This window comes from Brienomyrus brachyistius, chromosome 1 (assembly GCF_023856365.1).
Source record: "Brienomyrus brachyistius isolate T26 chromosome 1, BBRACH_0.4, whole genome shotgun sequence".
Lineage (NCBI taxonomy): Eukaryota > Metazoa > Chordata > Actinopteri > Osteoglossiformes > Mormyridae > Brienomyrus > Brienomyrus brachyistius.
The window spans coordinates 8,932,924-8,951,209 of NC_064533.1; the positions used below are offsets into that span (position 1 = coordinate 8,932,924).

At 45.8% G+C, this 18,286-nt stretch overlaps 1 protein-coding gene across 3 annotated transcripts in view; it reads left to right on the top strand.

The window, feature by feature from the left end:
• The window catches only part of mgat4c (mgat4 family member C), a 74,108-nt gene that overhangs the window by 295 nt on the left and 55,527 nt on the right, over positions 1-18,286 (top strand). Inside the window, exons 1-2 of one of the 3 annotated variants that reach the window (XM_049015563.1) lie at positions 15,827-16,006; positions 16,126-16,179. The gene's annotated coding sequence lies outside the window, so the exon portion shown is untranslated. Of the gene's footprint in view, positions 1-2,139; positions 2,712-15,826; positions 16,007-16,125; positions 16,180-18,286 lie in introns of those variants that run through there. The other 2 variants (XM_049015544.1, XM_049015553.1) reach the window with 2 other exon arrangements.

Below are 18,286 nucleotides of genomic sequence, written 5' to 3' on the forward strand. Positions count from 1 at the left end.
TTGTTTCAATAAGTTTACATGTGTTTAAAGTGTGTGGGAGTGGTATTTTAAGGCTTAAACTATTTTTAAAATATATTTTTACGGGTTGTTCCCTGCCTCGTGCCCATTGCTTCCGGGATAGGCTCCGGACCCCCCGCGACCCAGTAGGACAAACGGTTAGGAAAATGGATGGATGGATGGATTTTACGGTCTATCTATATCGCGGATTTTCACCTATCACTGATGGGTGTAGAACATCTTCCGCGATAGGCGGGGATCACTTTATATTAATAAATTATATCACAAACATCTCCTAGGGATCTAATGAGTGTCAGGAGAATTGCATAGTAATCGCTTCAAAAGAACGTGTCGAACTCGCTAACTTCTCAGTTGCGGAGACGGGAGAAGTGATGGCCAAAACGATGCTTCATGAACCATTTACTGTATTTGCTGCCCCCACAAGATGGTGCTGTTGGTTTACTTTGAGCCTTTTCTTATTTGTTTTTGGAAAAGAAAGCACAATCTAGTGGGGTCAAAAAATATAACAAATGGTTCATGAAGCGTCGTTTTGGACGTTATTCGTCGCGAGTAGTGAGCCACAGCCACCATGCAGCCGGGTATGCGCGTAGCACAAATATTAAGTATTAAGGTATGCGGAGGTGCATTGTTTAGGCAACATGGCTACAGACAGTCTACGAAAAGCAAATGTAAGTTAACTGAAAAACGCTGCTGTGTTTTAATATGATTATTTATCATATATTTTTAGAATCTAAGACTTTGACCTATGCAATGCGTGGATGTACAAAAAGTTCAGTTTTTAGATTTGAAAACCGTTTTGATCGATACACTAAAAGAACCACTGCAAAATAAGGATCCGTTCACGATTTGAACTTTACTGTCATTAGCTTGGATGGCTGTTTTTTACGTGCAAGTAGTGTTTCTCCATAACACCACATGGCGGTATAGTTCGCGTACTGCTTTTATGTCCGACTGAAAACAGCCCAAATGCAAGTGCAATTCTGCGTTGTGTTGTACTATATCAGTCGCGTTTACCCAGATTCGCCTTGTGATATCACGCGTTAATTGTGGCAGGACCGATTTGGACTGACTTGTGTCCGTAAACACAGATTAAGTTTTTATACATATATCCCCCTGGGGCGAATCCCCCACCCCCTCGTGAATTCAGGGCAGCGTGTACTCCACAGATACAATATTTGTTTGTAAAAGATGCTTGGGTGCTAATGTGTATTTTTAGAGAGCAGGCTAAATTTTAATGACATTATTATTCTCTCTTTTTACACAGGCTACTGGAACTGCTGGGTGTAGTGATGCCTCTCTTTTGTAGGAATAAGAATAGTTCACGTGATAATAGCATACGACCCAAAACTAAAGTTATGAACAAAAGGAGTACGATTATTCCGGATGAAAGCATAAGTGCTGCTCACTACTCTGTTTAAATGAGGCTGAGAGGTAATTGCCGCTGGTTTGGACACAGACCAGGCCCAATTACCTGATTAGCAGTCAGGAACAGGTGTGGTGAAATATGTCCGGTGTTAATGCTTTAAGTTTATCGTGTCGATTTCTCCGTATGTTCGTAATATCTTTCACGAAACTGTTAACAGTGCATCGAAATAAAAACGGGAAACACCAAACTCACAAAATCACACGGTTTTGAAGAACCTAATATTGAGTTTTTCCAGAAACAGCTTTTAAAAGTTAATTACACACACGGTTATGGTTTTATGGGACTTAATGGAGATTAACAGATCATTGGTGTCAGCAATTAACAACGAGTTAATGCACATTATTACCCAAACCATCTGCAAAATGTTGTAAAATGTATCTGCCCTTTAAGGCATCCGGCTTAATGCAGTGATTAACAGCGGGCAGCTGAGCAGCCGTTGCTGCCGCATATGACAGTGTGAACACGCCGGACTGACCCCCCCACCCACTACCAGTGGGTGTCCCGGCATCCCTTCGGGTTTCACCATGGGACCTTTTAACTACCACTACCACTGTCTCTATCAAACAAGAAAACAATTACATTAATAAATTCTTTAACTAATAATTATAAAAGAAACCTAACACACACGGGCGCTTATGATTATTGTCAGTTCTGCATTTTAATTCTTAGTTTAATGCCCAAAAAGACAAAACAGGAGAGTGACGTTTATGACGAGCAGCTGCGTGGAACTGGGAACCCGGTCTCAATGTAGCTGTCCTGATATTAATTTTCTCAAGTTTACAGTGACATTTATTGATTCTGGCAGATGTTTATGCGGCAGAAAGGACGTAGTGATCATTAAGTGCATCTAAGCACAAGTGGAGGAGGGTGCGCTGCTTCATGCACGTTGGCTGATCGCGGCGCGTTGCTCTAATACACAGAAGCGGCAATGGGAACCAGGCAGACAAAAATGGCAGCGCTAACGTGAACTTCATGACGGCCCGTGTTGTCTTCGTCCATAACCATCAAAGCCCGCCGTCTGCAAGGCGATTATTACGGTCTCCGGCGCTGCGGACGCAGCCTTCATGAAGGCGGCTCGCTCCGCACGATCTGGCAACCTCTGAGGCTCCATCAGCGGACAGGAGGCAGCGTCCGCCGCGAAGATGCGCCCATCGCAGCGCTATGTGTCGACTGCCTGACATCTCAGCAGCCCTTCGCCGGCTGCCACCGTACCAGCAGGTATTTGGCGAGGAGTTCCGACGGACCTCTGCTGTCTAATGGTCTAACGGTACGTACTATACATCTTTGTTATTATAATGTATCGGCACCGCATCGCTCCCCTGGGCTTCCCCTCCAAAGGTCTAACGGGACGTGCCGTGCTTCACTGCTATTATAATATATCGGCGCCACATTTCTCCCCTGGGCTACCCCTCCAAAGGTCTAACGGGACGTACTATGCATCTTTGTTATTATAATGTATCGGCACCGCATCGCTCCCCTGGGCTTCCCCTCCAAAGGTCTAACGGGACGTACCGTGCATCTCTGTTATTGTAACACACCGGCGTCCCATCGCTCCCCTGGGCTTCCCCTCCAAAGGTCTAACGGGACGTACCGTGCATCTCTGTTATTGTAACACACCGGCGCCCCATCGCTCCCCTGTAGGCTTCCTCTCTAAAGGTCTAACGGGACGTACCGTGCATCTCTGTTATTGTAAGACACCGACGTCCCATCGCTCCCCTGGGCTTCCCCTCCAAAGGTCTAACGGGATGTGCCGCGCATCTCTGTTATTGCGCTGCTTCCCCATCACCGTCTTATTTGCAGACTGAAAGTTTTCCGCGCCGCCTCCCTTGTGGTTATCGCGGGTCTTCATGTGTTATTCCTGGTTATTCCGTGGCAGCTGATTTAGGGAAGAAACTTGGCTTCTCGCTTACTGCTCACACCCGCTTTTTATTTTGTTTCATTTAACAAGAAAAATGTGAACACAACACCGGCAGTAAAATCATAAAATAGCAAATGAATAGACACCAAACCCTTTATGATTCTGTTATTTTTAAACTTTATGTACCCATGATTTAAGGGGGTTTTCCTTCATGTCATGATGGCCAGGTACCTTACGTTATAACAGCTAATTTAGCGCATAACTTCATATTTTTCCGGATTCCTGCAGTACAGCGCAAGTTGATACTGCGACATGAGCAGTTGTTGTTAAGGTAGAAAACGGACTGTGCAGCTGTCGCATTATATGTGTATGTGTTTGTTTAAGGCTGTTGATGCGACTACACACGTTATATTTAAAATGAATTTATTTCAGGTAAGAGATCTGGGTGTGTAATCAGCTTGCTCCTAGCCGTGTTACATTAATCCATTATAAGGGATTTAAGGATCCAAATGGATTACATTTATTGTTATATATAGTTTTTACCAGGTTTCATAACCATGGCGAAATATGACTGACGTTTTGATAAAAAAAAAGTTTGTTTTTTTTACCAAAAGGCGTAGTGCATACAGTGTTTTTTCCTCAGTGAAAACCTTTGGCTACGGACACATTTCCCCATATGCCGACAGGTTGAAAATCCCTGAATTTTACGGCTAAATGTAGCATATACGGCTGGAGTAGAGCGGAGTTCTTTTTTAACGAAAGTGCCAAATTTCATGGCGATGCGTTGGTCCTGTAGGCGGCCTCTTTGGACACGGAAGTCGGGCCTTTTCGCTGGAAATCTAAACACCCAGAATTATTATTATTTTTTTTAAAAAAAAAAGGTCATTAAGCATGATAATAGGACAACCTCTGATTCTGACAAAATCCTGAAATGAAAAAGCATTTTTCTGAGAGCTTACTGATGGTTCTTGGTAAGTTGAAGATGTGTCATAACATAATTGTGCGTGTGGCATGACAGAGCTGACTATAATTATCCATAATTATTATCGGCTAACCGTATCGTAAACACATCTAGGTATGGATTCCTCATATTTACATCCTATGCGTATGGATCCATTCTGTTAACATAGCTGGATATTTCAAGATCGTTTTCCCATGCATATTATGTGTAACAAACGACTTGGTCTGGATGCCCGCAAATTAATGAGCGAGTGGACAGTATTTGCGTACAAGACTAGTTTAATTAAGAAAGATCACCAACGTCATGATCCATGCATCCACCTCCTAACCACGTATCCTGGTGGGGATAAGGAGGTCCCTGGTTTATTTCCCAAGTAGCACAGGGCACAAGACTGGGTTACACCCTGGAAGGAATTCCAGGCCTACGCTATGATGAATCACATTTAATTAAGGCAAACCACTTAAAGTGCTAAAAAGAAACTGATTTTTACCTCTGCTGGTGTTGAAGGGTGATTTTCTGCAGTGATGTCAAGCCACAGGTGAATCTGATGTTTTGAGCTGCCCACTCATGCAATTAGATTACGTCACAATATTGTGTCACAATGAAGTTATGTTCTGCTGGTGATACATGACAGTATAACAGTGAAGCGCATCATGAATATCGCGGTGTGCCGCACATGGACTAGCCGTCATTATGTTTTTGTGCAAATATCACCCAGCTTCCTTTGTTCTCATTAACATTCTCGTGTAAACCGTGACACAAGCGATCCGTGGGCATTCAGAGAGGACCGACTATCTTACATTCCCGATGCGGCAGGCAATGCTACCCCGTCAGCGGACAGACAGCGCAGAACGCCCCATTCACACGCTAATGCTCCTCCGCTAGCATTCAAATCTGTCCCCTCCGTCTGACAACGTAGTCAAAGTCATTAGTTGTTTGCTTGTTTAATTTACTTCCTTCTGTAATGGTAAGTAAAATACCTCCTAGTTGTTTTTAATTTTCCATTCTGACAGCAAAATATATGTCTGCATGATTAAAATGTCAGAGAGCTCCATAACCGTTATCAATTACACTAATTAAAGTCAAAAGAATATAGAGACAGTCATATTCCATTAGAAAATGCAATTACGTTGTTAATACAGCGTGTTCTGCGTCAGGGATTCGGTCCCTATGTTAATCATTTTTGGATCATGTCTCACTAAGATTTTTGTCGTTTTAGCTTGTTGAGCGTTTTGATTACTTTGTGTATAATTCCATGGTATTAAGCATGGAGCTTTTGTGTTGGCTGTTGCTTTCAGATGTACTGTACACTGTGCATGCTAATTTTGGTTCATGTCCAACCCTGAAAGAATTGATAGGAAAGACCAAATCAATTGGCCAGACTGATTGCAGATACGGGTGGCACATATAGGCGTTGTTATTGCAGAGGTATTTCGGTATGACTTCCACGCGCTTGTAAGGAGCCTAGAATCAAAGGTAAGGCTGCCTAATTTAGAGAGTATACAGAAAAAAACGAAAAAATAAACTTGTGATATGAAGTCTGAGCAAAACGAAATATGTAGAAAATTAAGTGAGCAGCGGATAAAAGAGAATATGGAGTAAAGTCACACGAATGATGGAGTAATTCAGTCAGCAAAGCAGTGGAGTAAAGTTAACAGCAGAGTACAGTCTGCAGAGTAGTGGAGTAAAGTTAACAGTGCAGTAGTCAGTGAAGTAGTGAAGTAAAGTCATCAAAGAATTGCAGCAGAGCAGGAAGAACATATTGCATAAGCATGTTGAACAGGTTTGGCTGAGATAACTTTTATAATGTCAGATGCAAATGAGTCTGAAATGCCATCTGTGAGAATATTCAAGGTAACATTCTATTCTTGATTCATCCAGTATATATAGTATATTACGCCCTTTTCCTTATATTGTCTGTTTTTATAGAGAACTTTAACGTTACATGTACACATATATTGGCATTAATCTGGGGTGCACCAAGCTTTCTGCCTTTTGCTGCCCCCCCCTCCCATGACCCTGACTGGGATAAGTGGTTAGAAGATGGATGGATGGATGAATGGATGGATGGGTGGATGGATAGATGCTTGTCCACAAACACTAGATGTATTTATGTGTTATATATTTTATATTTATGCGATGTATTCTAGACACTGTGGCCTCAATTAACAGGTTCCGCCAGATTTCATTCCCTGTGTGATGAGAATGGGCTCTGAATGAATAATTCATGAATATTAACCAGCCACAATATCATAAACAATGACAGAGTAAGCTAGCTGTAAAATAGAAGGACTGAATAGTTTTAAATGTGTGACTCTCTGGGTTCGGTCTCTGTGCCCATCACCAGCAGGCCGTTGGGCGCCGGAGCAGCACTTAGGGATTGTCTGATCCTGTTTTCTAAAATGTACATCGCTTTGAATAAAAGCATCTGCCTAATATGTGGAAAGCGCAGTCGCATATGCTTGACATGTAACCAAAATTAGCTCGATGAATGGTTTATATCATCAACTAGGTATGAATAAGAAATACCAGGATAATGACGACAACAATAAAATACTTATTATCCTTTTATCACAGATTCACTCTCCCCCACTTAATCACCATGTTGGTTTGAAATACTATGAATTCCGGATATCGACGGAGGGGCCTTTTATTGCTCGTGTGGAATGAAATATCCTAATTGTCTGTAGATAGAGGAGTTATTGTCCATGGGCTGAAAGTCTGATAGGTACTGGAGTTGGGCAGTGCATTCAGTGACACAGGGACAGGGGATGAAATAAGTGACACACACATTCAAAGGCAAGGGTTTCATAAAGCCAGATGAGAGATGAACATGCCCTGATGGCCTGCAGGGAGCCTGGCTGTGTGATGTGGACCCTTCTGGGGTCCTGACCGTCCCGGTGTGTCCACCGTGTGACGCTGGTCTAGTCCATGGTGAAGTGTGTGCTGTGTAGAGCAGCTGCTGTGATGTGGCTTAGCACTATGGGCAGTTCCTGGATCATGTGACTTCTCAGCAGGGCATGCAGTGTTCCCTAGTGCTCAGACTCACGGAGCAGAGTCCCAGAGGGCTGGGCACCCCGGGCTCAGAGTGCAGTTCAGCCTGCTGACTCCTTGCACACCACCTGCTTTCATGGAGGAGATGTGTGGGCGTCACTTCAGACTTCGCACATTAGTCATTTACCTTTATTCTAGACCACATGCCATTGCAGGAATGCATCTTTGCCGACAATGACAGGTCAAGATGAAGCAATCCTTTGGGATTCCGGACAGTTGTACATGCAGGCAGTTTAGAGCACATCCTTAAATCTTTCTCCTGCAGACTGCTCACAGATGTCATTGGACTGAGCTTGTAGGGCCACTGGTCTGGAACACAAGGTGACAACAGATATTATATTATCTCATGATCATTCTGCACATAGATCTTCAGTCATTTATGCTCTTTTGTGCGAGAAATTAAACATTACAGAACGGCAATGCATTGATCCTGGTCTTAAGATGGCTTTGGAGTGGGGTCCCCACCACTTTTGTGCTGAAAAGGTGGAACGGCCTTCCTCCTGCTTTGCTGGTGGCTGATACTATTGACTCCCTTAAAAAATATGTGATTTGTTTAGACTAGCCTGTGGGAACCCATGTGCTCACTTTTGTTGTTTGTTGTGTTTACTGTCTATTGGAATGCCAGTTTATCTTTTTAATCTTCTGTTTGCTGTGTCTGTTGTAGTGTTTCCTTATTATCTTTCTGTACTTTGTGACTTGGTCTGTGAAAGGGGTTTTATAAATACAGTTTTACTTTACTTGAAGAAACTATCGGTGAAACATCGTTCTCTTCCAGCATCTCTGCTGTGAGTGGACTGGTTTTCAGGAGCTGTCTGCGGAAGGGAATGCAGACAAAGGAAGGTAGAGCAGAGACTGCTTCGGTATTAGTGCTCGGAGACACTGACGGAGTGCTACAGCAGGTGGGAGTAGCGTACCCGCTACTAACACTTTATGTAGAAATTCCTTAAAATGTAGAACGTGTCATACATGGGAATCACCAGCGCCTGGCCAGCGCGCCTCGATTTGTGTGACTTTCCAGGTTTATCAGTATCATCTGTAATTATGTGAGTAGCATGTAGCTCCGAGTGGCATGTATCTCTCTCTGTCTGAGTGGCATATCTCTGAGTGACATGTAGCTCTCTGTCTGAGTGGCATGTATCTCTCTCTGTCTGAGTGGCATATCTCTGAGTGACATGTATTTCTCTCTCTCTGAGTGACATATCTCTGAGTGACATGTAGCTCTCTCTCTCTGAGTGGCATATCTCTGAGTGACATGTAGCTCTCTGTCCGAGTGGCATGTATCTCTCTCTCTCTGAGTGGCATATCGCTGAGTGACATGTATTTCTGAGTGACATGTATTTCTCTCTGTCTGAGTGACATATCTCTGAGTGACGTGTAGCTCTCTGTCCGAGTGGCATGTATCTCTCTCTCTCTCTGAGTGGCATATCTCTGAGTGACATGTATTTCTGAGTGACATGTATTTCTCTCTGTCTGAGTGACATATCTCTGAGTGACATGTAGCTGTCTCTGTCTGAGTGACATGTAGCTCTCTCTCTCTGTGGCATATCTCTGAGTGACATGTAGCTGTCTCTGTCTGAGTGACATGTAGCTGTCTCTGTCTGAGTGACATGTAGCTGTCTCTGTCCGAGTGACATGTATCTCTCTCTCTCTCTCTGAGTGGCATATCTCTGAGTGACATGTAGCTGTCTTGACTCGAACAGAGAACTACATGCCATGTGCCCTGTGCTGCCAAGTTGCTCAAGGATGATGTGTCACTTATTGGGTCATAGACTGGTTTCAGTACAGCAGTTGGGCTCTGGCTCAAATTAGTGTGACACAGGCTAGTGACAAAATGACACACGTTATGAGACACTGCCAGACAGATGACATTTTTGTGATGAATTCATATTAAGACTTAATTTTAATGCTATATTCCCATTTACAGACGTGCATACAGATTATTCTTTATTCTAGAACTATGTTGGCATTAATAACTTTGATTTATTGCAGTGCCTTCATGCTATTGCTGTTTTACACAGAATGTGCTTAAAAATCATAAGAATTTAAGTACTGAATAATATGAGTGTTTAATAATGGAACGAGCATTTACAATGAACTTAATCTTAGAAAGCTGTAGTTGTTTTAAAGGACATTAAAACTGCAGGCTGAAATGAGTTCAGACCTAGTGTGTGTGAAACCCAGATTGTTCATTAATACCTGTGAGTTGTGTGGAGAAAATGAATGCGGTATTTGACCTTTGCTCAAAATTCAGGTCAGAACTTTTTGCTGAAATTTTTGTGGAAGAGAAACATTATTATAAGGTTAATAAAAACTCAGGAAACGTCTTGAATAAATTACCATATTTTAAACCCATGTCAGTATATAGGTGTATAGAGGGGGAAAGCTCCGGAAAGCTGGCGTGTAAGTGCGCTGTGAGGCGGCCGGCTGATTCACCGACTGCACGTTTAGCCGAAACGTGAAGCAGCACACCCTCGGCTCACTTCGCTGTCGCCTTCTCCCAGCTCGTCAGAATCTGCTGCCATCGCCTTGAATATTTATTGAAGCTGGGATTTCGTACAACATACCGAATTAGAGCCCGTGAAATATTCAGGATACGGCTCTCATGGGATGAATGTAGACCCGCAGCCAGGTCTGATGTACAGCATATACTGTACACTGCACGCATTCCCCACGTTCTTCTGTTTATTTGAGCCAGCATGAGCTGTTAGCCTCTCTGTGCTTTGGGAGGCTTCGTGGTTGTGCAGACTGTGCAGTTTTGGGGCATTATCATTTTATTCTTATTCAAATAAAGCATTTTTGAGCAGCACGATTAGTCCGTCCAGTTTCACAATACGACACGAAACGTTTGAGGCAAAAAATCTGAATATTTGTATCCAGTCTGTATCTGATGAATCATTGAGTTTACGATTACAGATAATATTTACCACATTGCAAATCAGAAGCACCTAATATTGTAAATAGCGTAACACTAAGCTATAAAGCATCCCGCTGTTACCCTAACAAAGGCTAGACAAAGTGGATGATTCCACAGATGGATGGATGGATGCGTGCATGGTAAGGAAGGTAGGAACCTAATTTAGATGTTCTAATGATCATATTTTCTTTATTTCTCCATCCATAACCGAAGACTAAATTCATGAGTGCTGGACGCTTGTTCAGATCCATAACTTGACGCATCTCAACATTTGGCCGTCGTGAAAGTGACCAGCTTGTAGTCGGCCAATATGAATGTAGCACTTTGCCTGTCTTTCCACTCGATTGGGCGGCCACAGGCGCGGAAACTGTTGCCGAATACGTGCTCAGATGAGCGGACGATGCCTCGCCTTGCCAGCACCTCCTATTTGGGGATGGGGTCTCACCGCACGCTGGCGTTAAAATGCACGCCATTGTTATCTCGTGACAGGCAATTAAACGGATAATGCATCTCCACGGAAGCTGGGACATGCCTGCACTGGAGAAAATGATAATTAGCTGCCGTTTTATCATCTCCTGCGGATTTTTACACAGCTAGGAGTCGTCAGACTGACAGCATTGCTGAATCGAATTTCGACAGTGTTGTGCAAGTAATGCTGCCGCCTGTCTGCTTTCCCTGCCCTGGGCGTTCTGTCTGCTGTCTAGCCGCTCGCTGAGATGGTCAGCGCTTTCTAATGCCTGTTTTTTGCCGGATGTTTAAAGAGAGACGGTGGCGGCCCTCCTGGCGGGTGGGGGGAAGCCGGGTTTGGTGGTCATTAGTTGGCCACTGTGCCTCAGCTCTCATGTCTCGCAGCTGGTGTGATGCTCTGAGATTTCAGCCTGGATCTGGATGCCTGGACTCCAGCCGTCCTTCTGCTTTGGCCTCTCCCCGAGTTTCCACTTTTCCAGTATTTTCTTCACTGCTGAGACAACTTCTTCATCCTCTCTGAGCTCCTGCGTAGTGCTGAGCCTGTCTGTATCTCGGACTGTTTCTCTGGAAAATGAAAACCGCGTATCTCGATTAGCCATCATCCCCTGTCTGATCTGTGCATGTTTAGCCAAAATTTCAGGGCGAAAACTTATTATTCGGACAAACAAACAGCTAGCTGGCAAATCCACAGTTCTAATACTGCACTGATGTACGCATTGTGTCTCTGAGCTTAATATGGCTTAATGTGGCTTAATGTCATTTTGTATAATCAAAATGCAATATATCTTCATGAAGCCTGCAAGGATAATTTTTCTTATATTTTCTCATATAAATGATTTATGAAAGATGCAAACTCGTCAGTGAATATTTTAATGTGTCTATTGTGGACAGAAACAGTTCGGCAAACTGGGATTAAGACTTTAAACCCAAATCAGCAGCTGCAAATCTCAGGAAACTATTAAAATGATGGATGGAAGCGTGGAGATCTCAGCTGTGTGGCACCACTGGGAGACGCAGTGACGTGTGCTTGAGTGATCGCCAGCACCAGCGCGTTGCCCGTTACCGTCTGTAGTGTCGCCCGCCTCCGTGTGACTTTGTCACATTTAGAGGGCAGCTATTCGCCTCCCAAACGCCCCACAGCGCGAAACCAGAGTTTTCTAATCAACCTCAGATAAATCACACAGAACGCTAACCTCGATTTATACTCTGCTGAAGTTTATACTGCGTTGCATTTAGCATAAAAAAATATTTACAGTCCGTTGCTGTGACATGCTTGTGAATACTCAGCCTATAGCAACAATCTGTATATTATATAGAAATATAATATTTCATACTGATATCTCTTTGGAGAGGAGAAATACTCTTGTAGGGATTCTGCCAAAAATATAACATGGATTTTGTGTTGCATAGCTACAAGGGCTGCCTGGGTCACAATCTGATTTGGGGTTTGTCAGAAAATGTCTACAACTGGCATCCCTGCTGATTCCGAGCAGCCAGTCAGTAGCTGAAAATGCAAACGATGTCAGAAAAAGGCTCCGCCCTTCATTGAGGGATCTCGCACATCAGAATTACAGTTGGAAAGATTTTTATTGGCCCAGCATGTTATACAAGGGACTTCGTCTTGGTGGGTGTGCCTCGGCACATGTAAGACAATTTCAAGATAATTTGCAAGTATGTATACTTAAAAATGTCACACACACTTTTACACTGGACTGCCTGCTGACAGTCAGAAGCAACATGGGATGGAAAAAGGTCAGAATGAGGTCAATAAGGTCAATAATGTTCAGAGACACCAACCTGCTGTGTAAATTATGGTACAGAGCTCGGCAAAGCTGCATGGCAGCAGGGCTGCTTGTTTTTCTGACAGAGAGCAGTGCTGATAGATTCCAGGCCACACGGGGCCTGAGGGCCACACGGGGCCACAGATTATTTAATTCATACCAGCATCAAATGATGATTCTTCATTCTTTGCGGATCTGCTTCACCTCCTCCTCAGTCCACGGCTCTGTTCCCACACGCCCCCTCCCAGTCCGTGGCCCTGCTTCTGCGCCTCCTTCTCAGTCCACGGCCTTTCTCCTGCACCTCCTCCCCCAGTCCGTTGCTGTGTGAAGCCTAATTGTTCCTCCAGTCACGCTGGAGATGAAAGGCAGGCAGGGGCCAGTCAATGTCCTCATATGGAGGGTCAGTAATGCCCCCACCTGGACACCCTGCTCCTGTCCAGCAGGTGGCGCTGAGACACAAGATGCTGTTGATGTGTCCCACACAGACAGCACATTTGATCAGGTTCTCCGAAACAGCGTCACGGCTGATGGATCCGAACTTCCTGGTAAGGTGAATAGGAAGATCAGCACACAGCTTCACTGTGAGGCACCAGTGCTTTTACTTCAGGGGTATTAACGAACCGCCAGGGGTATTACCGAACCGCCAGGGGATGCATGATCTTCTTTTCATTTTGAAATAATATTAGGCACATGGTGGTGATAACTCGCTGGAAGGTTTGGGTTAGGGATGGTGACCTGCCAGCTCTCGTACTCGCTCCCCCCTGGCTCCGCCTCCTCGCCACGAGGCTGGGTGGCTTGTCACCTCTGCCAGTCCATGGTACCGCACAGCCGCACACAGTGCAGAATGGTCCATTTTCCCATTTAATTTTCACGTTCATGGATCCTCTAACGCTGGGTTGTATGCGCCGTTATCGGTCACCGAGGCAAAACGGCGGAGGTGAGCATGCTGCAGTTCTGCTCTCGGATCTGCGACAGGAGTCCAGCTAGGAGACGGTCGCGAGGTACCAGACAGAGGAGAGTGGCCCCGACCTCCACATCATATGCGCTCCAGTCCACGTTCACCACACGAGAAGCTCTCTCTGTGCATGCAGGGTAGCTATGGGTAACGTGCTTCCTACACTCTGACGATTGGTTTGCGGTTTGACAAAATGCAGACAAAGCAGGCAGGTTGGTAATGGATAGGGAGCGGTTCGCAGGAACAAACACAGTAAATCTCTCAGACAACACATGACAAACATGCTGGAAGACGGTAGAAAAGGAAAGGCAGGAGCAGGTGGGGTTTGTTGGGGCGGCGGGGGGGGGCATACTTATTCATGATAGAGGGACGCCAGCTGTTTGTGCTGGGAGAACAGGCCCTGGCTGTCTCACCATGAGTGCGTGATCATCCTAGCTGTCAGCGTGACAGATGTGCTCCAGGCGGCGCTCTGCCTGTGATTCTGCGCTCCTGCTCTCTTTGAGGCGTCTCAAAGCGGGGACGGCAGGCCGAGGTCGGCCGCCTCTGAAGCCGCTGACTCTTTGAAGCCATTTTCCCAGAATCCTTTGGTTCGGCGCATATGGAACGACGCTCAATGCCGATGTATGAAGTTCAGCGCGACTGGTGTCTCTCAGCAGGTCCGGAGAAGCGGCCTTTTTCCTGTACTTACCGTAAGAGCAGCCACTTAAACGAGGCAGGCGCATTAACGGCGGCCCGCGGGCTACAGCCAGGAACACAGCTGCTTCTCTGCTGCCAAGGAGAGGCATGTGTTATTTATGGAACTAGCCTGTTTAAACAGGAAACCGCGCTGGTTCATTTAAGGAATTGCGCATGTTAATTAGGGAATTGCGCAGAATGAGATTATTAGTGACCAGCACGTGTTCATCCGCGGAGCTGTGCTTTTTAAACGACGAGGCTGCACTCAAGGCGGAAATGAACGGCACCACTTCTAGCATGTTTTCACAGAAAGAGAACCGTGTTTGTTTTTGCAAACTTTGTCAAGGAAGCTCAGGAAACAGAGTGGGGACCACACCTGCAGAGGGGGGGGTCAATTTATCAAGTGCCCAAACCAATTCATCATAAATATTTGAAGTAACACAGGTGTCCCAGGGAGATGTAATCCATCACCATCAGGCAGGAGCCCCCGTATAACTCCCAGCAAAGCAGGTGTAGTCATTTCCCTGCTCGCTTGCTCATTCCACAGGCCGACCGCTTCTCTTACTCTGAGCGCATATGAATATTGCCTGAGATATGGGTAAGATTGATGTCAATGTTCATATTGTGAGGTCTGGCAGACTGAGGCATTGGGCAGCAGCAAGAAACAAGAAGGTTTTAAGGGGAAACATCGCCCTTTTATTCAGACCATAAAAGAAGTAAAGCAGGCATCAGGTGACCACCAAGCACACGCTACAGGCAAACACAGGGATGTCAATCGGCCGACAGTAAGGTTCACACACGGTGGGTAATTTATTCGATGGCTAAAGACGCGCCAGGACCGGGCAGCGTTCATGCATGGCAATGGCATGGGCATGCATGAGATTCAGAAACACAACAAGTATTTTCAATTACCCAAGCAAGGGCTATTTACATTTTCCCAGTATGCTTTGGTGCTATAATATGAATATAATTCTCAGAGTGTAAAGTAGCAATTGAAGCAAATGCAGCACCTTGACAAAAAAAAGATAATTATCACTGAATATAAAGGACAGATTAAGTTCAATAATAATACATAAATTACATATTGGAATGCAGCTTTACTCCGGCCGATTTAATGCTTTTGAAGTTCAATTTGTGGCCTGAAAAATGCACAATTCTGAATATTCAGAAATGGTGGTGGATGGGGAGCTAATGGCACAGGCTGAATGAGACACGGCAGGAATTCATCACGAAGCATCATGCTTTGTATGCACTGCCTGCAGTTATTGTTCTAACCTGTGACAGATCTGCCTTCGTTATGAGCTCGGGGAGGGGGGAGGGGGGCACCTGCTACGTGATTGGCTGCTGTCTGCAGTATGTTAATGGGGAACGCCGCCTGTGAGAGTACCGGGAGTCCTCTGTGACTGCTCTCAGCGTGTCTCTCATTGACCTGCCAGCGTTTGAGTGTGATCCCCGCGGATCTCACCACCGCTCCCTCTCTTCCTCCTCACATCTTCAGCACACGGACACCCTCTTTCTTTGTGCCTTTCCAGTGTGACCTCATGAATAATTGAGTGCTGTCCTGTGGGCACGTCTGAGCTGTAATTACTTGTCGTGAGCGCACTCCCTTCCCCGGCCGCTGGGGGGGTGCGTTGTTTCTTTAAGACCTCAGCATCGGCAGCTGATGAGCGAAAGGCGAGCCAATGAGAGGCAGGGTGTGCAGAAGCAGTTAGTGACACCTTGGTACGGAGTGAGGCTGAGCTCTGCTGGCTGCAGCCGCCGCGTGCCGCTCTCAGACATGTTTACGGCACTTTCCCTAGAGACGTTTAGCCGCTTCCCCCAGAGCCAGGGGGGTCTCGTAGGCTGCTGAGCTTCCTGGACCAGACGCAGTACAGTGAGATGCTTCATCCGAGTCAGGTAACAATGCATGCATCTTTGCGGCTGGCGTGTGTGCTGTGCGCTAGCGAGGGTGCTCTCCTGACCTCTGCTGGAGGAAGGCTGCACAGCTGTGCCTGAGCACCAACTTTCTTCCACAGGCAGGGAAAGGGATTCCTCTCCTCGGCCAAGTCCTGCTGGCAGCCGTGGCTCAGGTAAGCCCAAAACGCCGGGTTCCGGGACGACTGTCACTCCTCGCTTCATGTGGGTCACATCAGCTGCCTCGGCCGCTTTGCTGGTTCCTTTTCTGTAAGTAAATCACCGTGGAATCAGTAACAGCAAAAATCAATTTTTATCGGATTTTTATTATGGAAAAGGGGTTTGCGACTCTGAGATCAGAGTCCTGCTCTCTGTGAATGTGAGCTGTGGTGTGTGAGGCCACTGGTCAGTTCTTGGTAACATTTTAAAGGGAATGGTTGAGGCGTGTGAGGGGGCTGGTCAGTGCTTGGTGAGAAGTTAAGGGGGAAGACTCCATGTATGACAGACGACGTGTTGGCAGGTAGTTACGGCTTCGTTATTATGTGCATCAACAAACTCGAATAGTGACATGATTATTTGGTTCATTTCTGCGGTTTAGGTGCTCATTTCCGCTCGCTGGTTTCTGAAGGGTTATTTCTCTTTGACTTACCCAGTAATGGGGGCGTAATCATGTTTTTATGAAGGACTGAATGAGCAAAATGAGCAGTCGCCGCATGATCAATATGTTTCAGATGTTAAATGAGATGTGGTGTCCTGCAGACGCATGGCGCTGGCATGAAGCCAGCGCAGAGAAACTTCTCAGGATCAGGGGCACAACAGCTGGGTCGTCGAGAACACGCCACGCTCAGGGAGCGAGCCCCGTATTGACGGCCCCATGACAGCAGAGGTCGCAACTGCTGCTCCCCGTGTCAGAGATCAAAGATTATTGACGAGCTTGAGGAAGCTTAAAACGTGATGCAGAGCAGAGACTTCTGAAGGGCAGGTGTTCAAAGGTTGAAAACTCGGTGACTCGAAAGCTCACACACAAGTTCACATTAAATAGTTTAGCTAGAACAGGCAGCCCGCCCCCCCCCACCACACGTGCCTGTTCTCAAGCAGAGACCAGGGATAGTTCCTCTACCTCCCATGTAGGTCCTGGGGAACAGGCTTCATGGTCGCTGTTGTTCTGAGTGATGCATCTCCAGGACGCAAAGTGATAATGTCAGTAACAGAAGGAGAAACTCAGTCGGTCCGTCCATCCGTCTGTCTGTGCCTCCCAGGCCGGCTGTGCTTCTACCTTTGTGAGGTTTACATAGACCGAGCCTCCATGTTGGTGGCGCACAGGCGAGGCATGCAGTGCGGCACGTGCTCCATGGCGCCTCCCAGTGGTGGTGACATTAATAATGAATGAGAAAATCTGAAAACATGGTTATTTTAATGGTAGACAGCCGTGCTATGTTAATGTTTCATGTCCAGTATTCAGCAACAATACCCTGTACATACGCTGTTACATTATGTTAACAAAAGTGACGCCCTTTCGGCTAATTGTGAACAGTGAAAATCAGAGCCCCTGAAGCTGAATATTTAGTGTGTCAGGTGGTGGTTTAATGTGTCATATGGTGAGTCACTGTGCTTCACTCTAGGATGCGTGCATCCCCCCCCCCCCCCCCCCACACACATACACCTTTCATCTAGGGGATGGATATTACCCAACTGCCAGGCTGGTTTTCTTCCTCACAGGTGTTCAGGGGAAAATATCTGCCTGTATCTGTCCTGGGGAGTTTATTTGTATATGTGTCCACCTGTTAATCAGGATAAATGCTATTTGCACTTGAGCGTGAAATGGCAAGTACCTGCTGAATCTTACATAGCTGCTCCGTCCAATCACGTTTCTGTTTACGTCACGATGGAGAATAGACATTGTTATTGGATGATCAGTGAGTAATATCACTTCCTATTGGCCCTATTGGCACTCCACAGTCATCACGTGGGGCTACAGAACGGGGACGTCACTCTGATAACTTTGAAGATGACCCGCCGTTTTGCGAATGCCTAATCCTCTTAAATATGAGAGGAGGGTTTCCTTGGGTTAGGATGCCGTAATTGTGTGTATTGTGAGCGTCTCGGGCCGATAACTGAGCACACACCCTCTGGGGTTTTGTATCCTGCTTGTGGTTGGACAGGGAAAGGATGAATGGCTGTGAGATGGGGGAGCCGATTTGGGCTACAGAGATAAACCGGAACATTGACACTGACAAATATGATCGATTAAGGCTCTGAGGGGGGGCCCCTCTGTGGAGGAGC